Source organism: Physeter macrocephalus, chromosome 20 (assembly GCF_002837175.3).
Source record: "Physeter macrocephalus isolate SW-GA chromosome 20, ASM283717v5, whole genome shotgun sequence".
Lineage (NCBI taxonomy): Eukaryota > Metazoa > Chordata > Mammalia > Artiodactyla > Physeteridae > Physeter > Physeter macrocephalus.
This window is the reverse complement of record NC_041233.1, coordinates 99,744,517-99,754,333: the sequence shown is the minus strand read 5'-3', so window position 1 is coordinate 99,754,333 and position 9,817 is coordinate 99,744,517. Positions and strand designations below refer to the sequence as shown.

General features: G+C 36.2%; 1 protein-coding gene across 13 annotated transcripts in view; it reads left to right on the top strand.

Annotated features, from left to right (window-relative positions):
• Nucleotides 1-682: 682 nt before the first annotated feature.
• The window catches only part of DLC1 (DLC1 Rho GTPase activating protein), a 415,897-nt gene continuing 406,762 nt past the window's right edge, over nucleotides 683-9,817 (top strand). For 7 of the 13 annotated variants that reach the window (XM_055081335.1, XM_055081338.1, XM_055081336.1 and 4 more), the window contains exon 1: nucleotides 1,320-1,620. The gene's annotated coding sequence lies outside the window, so the exon portion shown is untranslated. Of the gene's footprint in view, nucleotides 899-1,319; nucleotides 1,621-3,006; nucleotides 3,119-9,817 lie in introns of those variants that run through there. The other 6 variants (XM_028481730.2, XM_028481731.2, XM_028481728.2 and 3 more) reach the window with 5 other exon arrangements.

Here is a 9,817-nt window from a genome sequence, read left to right as displayed (position 1 = left end):
TTATTGGAAATCTCTGGATATTTGCAAGCCCCATGTAGACCCAATAATCAGATTAATCTGGTCACTAATCACTGAAAGAAATGCCTAAGTCATAAACAGCAAGAGAATCCATTGATTGTAAAGGGAGACATTACTGAGCAGTTTCAACCAAGCAAGATAGTTAAACTCAGAGATGCTGTTTCCTGTTTCTCTGGTATAAACAACCAGGCTGCTCCACTGGCCTCTCCACAACCTGGATGTCCCAAGGCCACATCTCTCTTCTTTCCTTCCACTTTCCCTAAAGAGAATTCTGGGTCATAATGGAAGGAGAATTGGTGCAACTTCTTTCCTGAAACGACTTGAGCTTCCTCTGCGTTTATATTTGTGTCATCTTATTATAAGACGAGCGAACATCTATTATTAATTGATGTACTAATTAAAGCCATACTTGCAGTTTCCATTAGCTTATTCCTTAAATTCTCCAGAGTTGGCTGTCTGGTTTTAATCAAAACCAAATGGTAGTCCAGGTTCCCAGCCCTGAGCAGCTAGGAGGAAGTCATCCAGTGGAGGCACAAGAAAGCAGAAAATATAAACAGACGATAGTTCACAACATTTGTGTTGGAGGAAGGATGCAGATATTGTGAGCTGCTTTAGAGTGATTCGGGCACTCTGTCCTGCTGGATGGAAGCAGTTGCAAGTGGTTAATGTCAGCAAGATTGTAATAGGATCAAGATGGAGTCTGTCTTCTGCTTTTCCAGCACTAGATGTGTGTAACAGGAAGATTCTGACCAGAGGCAATGCTGCCTATGCCATGACACAAACTACTTTAATTCCGGGAAGGATTCTTGGGGTCGGAGAGATCTGGGAGAAAACGTTCTATTCGCTGGATTCCTAGGATTTTACTTACAGATCTTCTCAGGTACTGTATATCAGGCTGCAGCATTTTAAATGAAGGAGCGTTTAAAAGGTTTTCAAATTTAGAAGAATTACGGTATTAAAACTAACTGCATCTTGCTCCCTTCAAAGATCTTTTGAAAGGAGCACTGCAAAGGTATTTTGATTACATTGTGTGTATACATTGAATACGGTGGAAAAGTTGTAGAGGAAGGAGAGAACGATGTTTTCTTTCTTTCTTTTTGTTTTTCATAAGCAGCGTGGGATAGAAAAAGCTCTACGGCTTTATGACTCTCCAGCTAATCACCTCAAGGGTTTTGACAAACTCACTTAAGTTCTGTGTAAAATCAGAACTTCTAAATCGCCTGGGCGGGCCTCTGCTCTTCCCCCCTCCCCTCCTCTCGGTTCAGTCTTTCTCACATGCACACCACTCAGAGGCAGGAAATGCTTCCCAGGCAATCTGGGCCTGGTTGTGGAGGCCCCTTTTGCAAAACATCAGTCTGAATTTACTAGACAGAAGTCACTAGGAACGCCTTGACAGACTCCGGCTTCAGCTAAGGCTCCCTCCAGCTGCGGAGGCTGTTTTTGTTAGAATCACACACTGCGCAGAACTGCTTAGAATAGAGCCATGATCTCAACCACGAAATGTGAACTTATATTTTGGAGAAACTAACGGGGACGGACTCCTTTCCTAGGCTGAGTGTTGAAGCATGTCTTGCCTCGGCGTTTCAGCTCCTCCTCGTCTAGGTAAGACGCTGTGGACTATCTATCTTTACGCTTTGAGGCAATCTTTGAAGAGGCAGAAAGATTGAGAGAAATGTTAGCATCTTGCACGGAGTGGTGATTTCCTAGGTTTTAGAGTTGAGCCACGCAATCAGAAGTGGAAAAAGTTTAGTAAGTAAAAAACTGTGAGTCAAATTGTTTTAGCAAAATGTCAATTCTAAAATAGGCTCCATGGAGACTTTTCTCCGTAAACTAAGATCTTATTTTCATCCCTTTTTAATCCTTAACTTATTTATGACTGGAGCCAGAAGACAGACCAGTTTTCCTATTATATGGCTTATATGAAACAGATACATATTCTCACACATTGTGAGGTGTAAATGATTTTTTTTCTTTCCCCGCCTTTTGCCGACAGGAAAAGTAGATCCCGCTATAGAGTGACTTTTCTTAATAATGCATCTCCAAAGAAAATTTTGGGTCTCATTTAAAATATGAAGATTGGATTCCTCAATATTTCCCCACCCAGTTTCAACCACAGGTCAAACTGCTAATGCACAGCTTAAATGCTTTATTTTTAAAAAGAGTAAACACATGAAATTTTACAAATATTTCTATCCTAAATAGTATTTAATCTGATTTTTAAAAATTGAAAGATCAGAATTGGATTTAATTTATATTAACTTTCTTGAATTCACTATTCACTGCTCAGATCACATTCTGTGTGAATATTTTTAAATAAAGTAAATCTCAATGACAATGACATTCATTGTTACTATTTTAAGGCAGCTGGAAATCACTACAATCATATGAAAAGCTGATCTGTATTCATAATTCATGTAATCATAAAATTACATTTCCACTGGGCTATAGTGTATTTAAGTTATGTTTACATGTGCAACATATGAGAAAAGAAATTTAGGAATGACTGACATAACAGAGAGTTTTAATGCATAACATACTGTTATATTTCTGAATATTTAGAAAGAAAATCGTTATTTTATAGAAATCATATGGAATGGTATGTGAAGGGAACAAATATCCATGCATATTTCCAAATCTATTAGATGAACACAAAATATCCCAAATGAAATATGAAAGCTATTTGACAGTTGGATCATAAGAAATCAAGTGTTTTCATCATAAACTTTTACATAGTATAAGGTGACCATTTGCTGTATTAGCTAATTATGCTTAAATTTTATGCTAGAATAAGTTATATTGACAAATTTTAACTACTCACTAACAATGTGTTGTGTTAAGACTTCTAAAAGTGATAAAAAGAATCTGTTTTTTAAGTATGTTAAAAATAAAATATTGGCTTGTCTAAATTATGATTTAATAAAATTCCTCAATAGAATTTTAAGGAAGGAAAGCATATAAGAGGTCACCTCTTCTAACACTGTCTTAAAGGTGCCAAAAAGGGAGCTGAAGCATGACATTCAAAAATGACCTGTCCAAGGTCACACCGCTAGTTAGTAGAAGAGAAGACAGTGGAACCATAGTACCCTGTATCATAATTCAGGTAACTTAATATGACATCACCTTGTTCTCAAATAATTACTGCTCATAATAAAGTATGAATATATTCGTATCCGGTAGAAGGCTACCTTAAACAGAAAATTGTACTGCTTATTTAAAAAAAAAAGGCTCACAGCTGCCACCAGTATTACAGTGTAGAAAAAAAAAATTAATGGTTTTAAAAAAGAATCAAATTTACTAAGTAATGAAATTTCCTCAAATGCAAAAGTTTTCTTATGCCTTCAGCAAACATTTTAAAGGAGTAACTTGTTTGTGACTGTTTTGTTAATTTCATGTTTATGCCAAGAAAATCAATCCATATGCTAATAATTATATTAATTTTAAACTGATGTTTCTTAAAAACATAAAGCTAGAAAGGAGGTTGTCTGATTCATATCCTTGCCTCCAAATGGTATCCTTATAAATCAACTTAACCAGTGACATTCAGAAAAGATTTTACTGCCCCCCACTGGAATCGGTTTAAGAATCTCACGTACCCGGACATCCTTTTATTTATCTAACCTAAATCTCTATTGCTGCAGCCTGTTTCCAGTTCTGTGGGTTTCTACCTCAGTGGAAATGTGAAAAGCCTAAATGGACATGTGAAAACATAAGTGTACATTTCTAGACCAAATAAGCCCACTTCCTTTCATCTTCCCTTCTACAGCTTATTTACAGTCCTTTAATTGGTTCATATATCTCCTCTGAGCCTTCTACAAAGTCCTTTAGTTGTAGAATGCAGAATTTGTTATAGTATATAAATAAATGGCTGACCAGTGCAGTGTCGAATGGAGGAGTTGGCTGCTTCATCTGTACATTCTTCATATATGACAGTATATGTTGCCGTGCATGCCGAAACATTGCACTTTCCATGGCAAGAGCCTTTCTAATAAAGCTAATATGTGTCATTTCTAGTACATCCCATTTCTTTAGAGAAAATGTGAGTCATGGTGCTTTTTTTCCCCATTTTTCTGAACCAGATTGGATTTCCTGATGTTATTACCGCTTAAAAATAGGCTATTCAACACTTCCAGTGTCTCCGCACTCTACATGATTGAATGAGGAATAAATGCAGTAAAGCAATAGCCTATATAACTGATGACATGGTTACTAGAGGGCCTAGTACACCGTTGTATTTATTTTTTTCTTGAGGACATTATAATAAAAAAGAGAATTCTTCTGGCCCTATCCAAACCTGCTCATACCATACACCTCACTACAAATACTTTAGGCATGGTTTAATCTTACTTATAGAGGATGGGCATTATAGGATTAAAACAAGTCTAAACTGGGACATTTAAGATGTGTCTTTTGTTTTTACTTCATTTGTTTCCTCTTGGAGAATGAATGAATTGGTGTCCATATCATCTTACAATGAGAATTCTCCCTGTAGAAATCATTATAGTACAACAAAGTTCCAAATGAGAGATGATTTAGATCTGGATCAGAAAATTTTATTATCCGAATAAACGTTAAGAATTGTACATGAGAATTTAAAGAGGATGAGGGAAAAATCCTCCAGATTTTAAGGAAATAGCATAAGTATTATACCTTCTTCTCCCAGGTGAATGATAAGCCCCTTAGTTGCACAAATCAAACAGGTTTACAGAGAAGCCCAAATCCAGATTGACTTTGGGGTGGATATAGAAATACAGCATACTACTTCTAGTTTGGCATTAAACTGCTGGTCAGCTCATAGAGTTTTGAGAAATAGGTGCGCTTAGTTTTTGAAGAAGGTAAACAGAATAAAGGTGAAGTGTGGATCTTGAGACCTAGTTTAAAAGAGATTATTGATTTTGATTCAGTGGATTATAGAGTATATAAGTGAACTTGAAAAGATTAAATAGGAATTGCGATGTAAAGAAAAGCTGAAAGGCAATGTAAACAGCATGCGTATGAACTTGCTCATGAATTAAGACAGAGGACTGACAAAAGCAGTTGTAGCTGCTTGTACGTGTGAAAAGGTTTTCCTTAGACTGAAATAAGCAAATGGTTTAGCAATACAACTCAGATAATCCAGAGGAAATCAGTCCTTTAATAGAAATGAGATCCAAAGGAAGTAGGAAGACCAGAAAGCAAGTTTAGAAATTCAACCAGCGTTTCTTTTTATTCCCAGCAGTTGGCAAAATACCTAGCATGTCAGGTATTGTCAATACATGTTTGTTAATAAATGTTTGTGGACTAAATAGGAGGGAAAGAAGAAAGAAAGGAAAGGAAAACCAGCATTGAAGAGTTGGTGTTGTGAGACTTTTTAAAAATTTTTCCAGACATCCTGTAATGATAGAATAATAATTTTTAAAGAGGAAGGAAAATAAGAGGTTGGCAAAAGTCATCAGAGCCTGAGGCCAGAGGTTAATTAGCACTCTCATAAGATGACATTACAAGTTCATTAAGAGCCAGCAGAAAGCATGAGTATCCAAAAATAGTTCAAAGTTAAGTTACACGAGGCCAGTGAGAGCAGAGCACTAGTGAATTTTCCACAGTTTAAATGGGGGTGGTGTACTGGAAAGCTCGTGGGAAGAGACAGAAAGCTGGCTCAGATTTGCATCTTTGCCATTTGAAATCCTTGCTCTGTGATTTCAAGCATGCCCCATCCTACTTTGAGCTTCTGCTTTTTATTGGTAAAGTCTGGAAGATAATGCAAATATTTATATCACCGGGTCATTTTGAGCATTAGATGAGACTTTGTATGTACAAACTGGGTCGCATACAGTATAACAAACAAAATTTTGTTTTAAAAAGCAGAGGTCAAATGAATCAAGAAAGAAAGAATCATGGCGTTTCACCTTGTGGTCAAATCACTCATCTATATTGAAATCACATGGGCATGCAAGGGGTAGTCCAGCTCCTACTCAGCCATGGTTTCTGCAGCTAAGATCCGTCAAAAACTAAAGAAATCATTGCCATCACCATCTTTATCATCATAATAATCACTATCGTCATCATCATTTGGTATTTAGTGAGTTCTTGCAATATGCCATGGATTAACTGTTTTACATATATTCTCAGCTCATTATTATTGTAGTTCAATATTATTCTCTCTCAACAATTTTCATTATTCCCCTTATAGAAGTGAGAAAACTGGGGAAGCCCAAACCTAAGTAACTAATGCAAATCACCAGAAAAAAAGGAAAAAGTTTCTTTAACAGACATCTTGCCTTCACAGAAAACAGAGGTAATAATCACTGCCCATCAACAGGTGTTAGAGATTGAGCTAGTTACTTAGTCCTGCCAAAATTTCTCCCTGTTAAAGCAGGACAGTGATAGTACCTACTTCATAGAGTATTTGTGAGTATTATTACTAAAGGAGATAGTGTAAATGCAACACTAAATACAGGGCCTGATCCACAGTAAATGCTTAATATGTGGAAGCTCTTTTACTATTACTATTATCACGATCATCAAAAGTTTCTAATGCCCCTACTATTACTTGGGTATATGGGACACTTGGTAGTAAAAACAAGCTCAAATGTACATAGGAAGATGACAAAATAAGATTAGAGATATTAAATACAGAAGACAAAAGTTGATATCAGAGCCGTGAATCCCTGATAGGATACCAACCTAACAGAAGTAGCTAAGTTCTCAGTGATTTCACGTTCCTGATTTCAGTGAAAGTTGTACTTACCAAATGACTGAAATCTCAGTATTCTGTTGTCACCTAGCTGTCTGAGCACCTGTGTTGCTGTAGCCCTCTTGTTTATATTTGGTGATTACCGTGTCTACCCTTAGAGTGTTCTTAGAAATGATAGCGAAGTTAAAAATAGAAAGTGGCCACTTAAAGCAAAGCCACATCTCACCATGCTGATGATAAAAGCATTATAATTCATGTCCGTTATGGAATAGAAGTATCTTTTTTATAATAAGGCAAAACCACATTTCAATCATATTGCTTTGCCATTAAATAAAAAGACAACCAAACTTTTGATATCAAATTTAACAAGCCAAAAAACCAAATGATTAATTATTCATTAATGAATTTATTTGCAGAAATAGCTAAAATACAATGTAGTTCTAGGTGCTCAAAGGGTTCTGTAGCAGATGGAACACTGTTATTGAGAAGACTGTGTACTTTCTAAAAAAACATGGAATCCCGAAGGAAACACAGGTGTCTATAACTTACTGCATCCATGATGCAATATTGTCCCCCAAGACTGTGTTAATTCTGGGATCTCTTAGAAACCAATTATACCCAGAAAAGTCTTAGTGGTATCAGACAAATATGACATTTTTAAAGATTTACGCAAATTACACGTGGTTATTTGAAAAAACGTTCTGAGAATCCACAAACCTGGCTGACCTGAGCGGCAAAGTGGTGATAAGTCAAACACTGCCAGTGTCTGCGCTCCTCCCTGCAAGGGAATTAGAAACTACTGAGGCTACATTAAATAGTAGGAAGCCGGAGGTAAAAATAGGGCACCTCAGAAATATTAACTTGCAACTTTGTAACAGCCTGTTCTTTTCTGATGAGCTGACAGAATTCTAGTGGATTGACAGAGTTAATTTCAAATTTACTTGATTCCTGGAACATATTTGAGAGCTAAGAAGGAGAAAAAACTTACCAAGCTCAGTAAAACTAATATATACATAAAAATAGGTAAACATTTTAAAAATATTTTAATTGGGTACCTATTTCTTCATTCTTCTTCTAAAGACCAAAAATGATGGACGCTTGGATGTGTCTCTCGGAAAAAGTGATGTACTACTTAATCCACTGACTTAGCTCATTACAGATGGTTTATTCTGTAATTTACTAAGACTTTTGATGATTTCCAGACAGCCTAAAGACATGGAAGCTTTTTCATATATAATATTTTAAGCTTCGTTAAGTAATTTACCAGTAAAGAATTTTAACAGGAGTTTGTTTTTTCCACAGACAGCTAATGAGGCATAATGAGTAAATGCCAACATTTGACAAAGTATGTAAAAGTAGATGGATAATGATTTTGTGAAGGATTAAGACAAAGATTGCCACGAAAGAAAGGAAATCTGCCTGTAGTCATACAGAGATAGGTTTTTGCATCGTTATTAAAGGTTTCTCTCTCCTAAGCCTAATTCTAACCCTGTCTAATTTCAATTAGTTAGCATGAACATTTTAAAGAAAAAGCACTAATTGTCTTTTACTAAAAGTTGGCTACCCCGATTAGACTCTTAGAAATGCTTTCTTTGAATGTGTTATCTTTTTTGTTTTGTTTTGTTTTGTTGCTATTTGTTCATTCATTTACATAAAGGGATTAAGAATAATCATATCTGTCCTAGGCATTCTCGCTGATCCTAAGCCTCTTGAATATTTGACAGTTTTGCGTTGAAAAGCATTCCTCTCATGTTATCATTGAGTTGGGGGCAGTGGAAGGTGCCCAAATGTTCCACAATTTAGTTTGATAGATAATTTGTTCTTTGACAGCTCCATCAAGAAAATGAATTTCATTTTGACCTCCACAAATGCTCACTGTCAGGAAGATTTACTTTGCCATCAGTGAGCACACATTTGAAGAAGTACAGTAAGCTGTGATCATGTCTGTTTATATGTTGATTCTGCTGTAATCGTCTAATTCAATAAGTGTTTGGGTGGCACTTATTACATGCAAAGCTGACTCCCTGAGCGTAGGCCAAGATACATTAACATGTCACATCACTCTAGGATGTCCAGATTCCCCATATCTCCACCTCACCAACTTGACCCTTATATTAGCAACAATGTGGGCCATTGTAGAAATGCTCCCTTCTTGGTTCAGATGCATTCTCTATTCTTGCAAGAGTGCATGTTAGAGAATTTAACCTACCTTTAATTAAAAGGAGATTATTTCCCTCATGTCTCCTCTTCTTTCTCCCAGTGACTGAGTACATGCTATGTGGTAGCTATTACATATAGATATGTATTAAAGCAGTAGTAGGAGAAGAGTAGTAGGAGAAGAGAGTAGTAGGAGAAATTTAACATGGGATGGGTAATTAAGAAGAAAGACCTGATGGGAAACCAGAAGTAACTCCAGCCATCTAAGGAGAAAGTAGGAAAATACAGAGAAACTGGCAGTACTATTATGCCTTCTATTAAATATGCAGCAGCTGTGTGAAGGTGTTTAAAAACAACCCAGGAGTCAATCATGTGCATGTGTGTGTGTGTGTGTGTGTATTTATTTGTATATGTGTATGTATACATATACCTATATATGTCATCTGCTTTCTGAAAGGATAAAACAAGATAATATATACTTAGGCTTATATTCCCAATGTTTAGTAGACTGTCTGCAGCCCATTCAGCACTAAATAAACCCTTGTTGAATAAATGATTATGATCAGGCAATGTTGCTCTCAGCTCTAAGGTGTTGCCCACTTGATTTCAGCCACAAGGACTTCATTTGCACCGTGTTTTCCCAGGCTATAGTATTGGCAGTAGTGATTCCCATCAGTCTCTTCTTTCCTAGGGACACTTGCCGGGTCAAAATACAAGGTGTGTGTTTATTTCAGGAGCAAGTGCAAAAGAGAGCATGATCATTTGATGTCAGACATAGGTCAGGGATTCTCAAACCAGAATATCTTCAATTGTTTTTTAGTACAGTAACATTCAATTTTGATTAATTTTAAAATATACACTGCATGCCACTGTATGCTTATGTTAAAGAGTGGTGTTATGAAATTAACCCAAACAATAAATTTTAAATCACTCTGTGTCTAAACAGCCTACGCACTAATATCACAAAAAGCA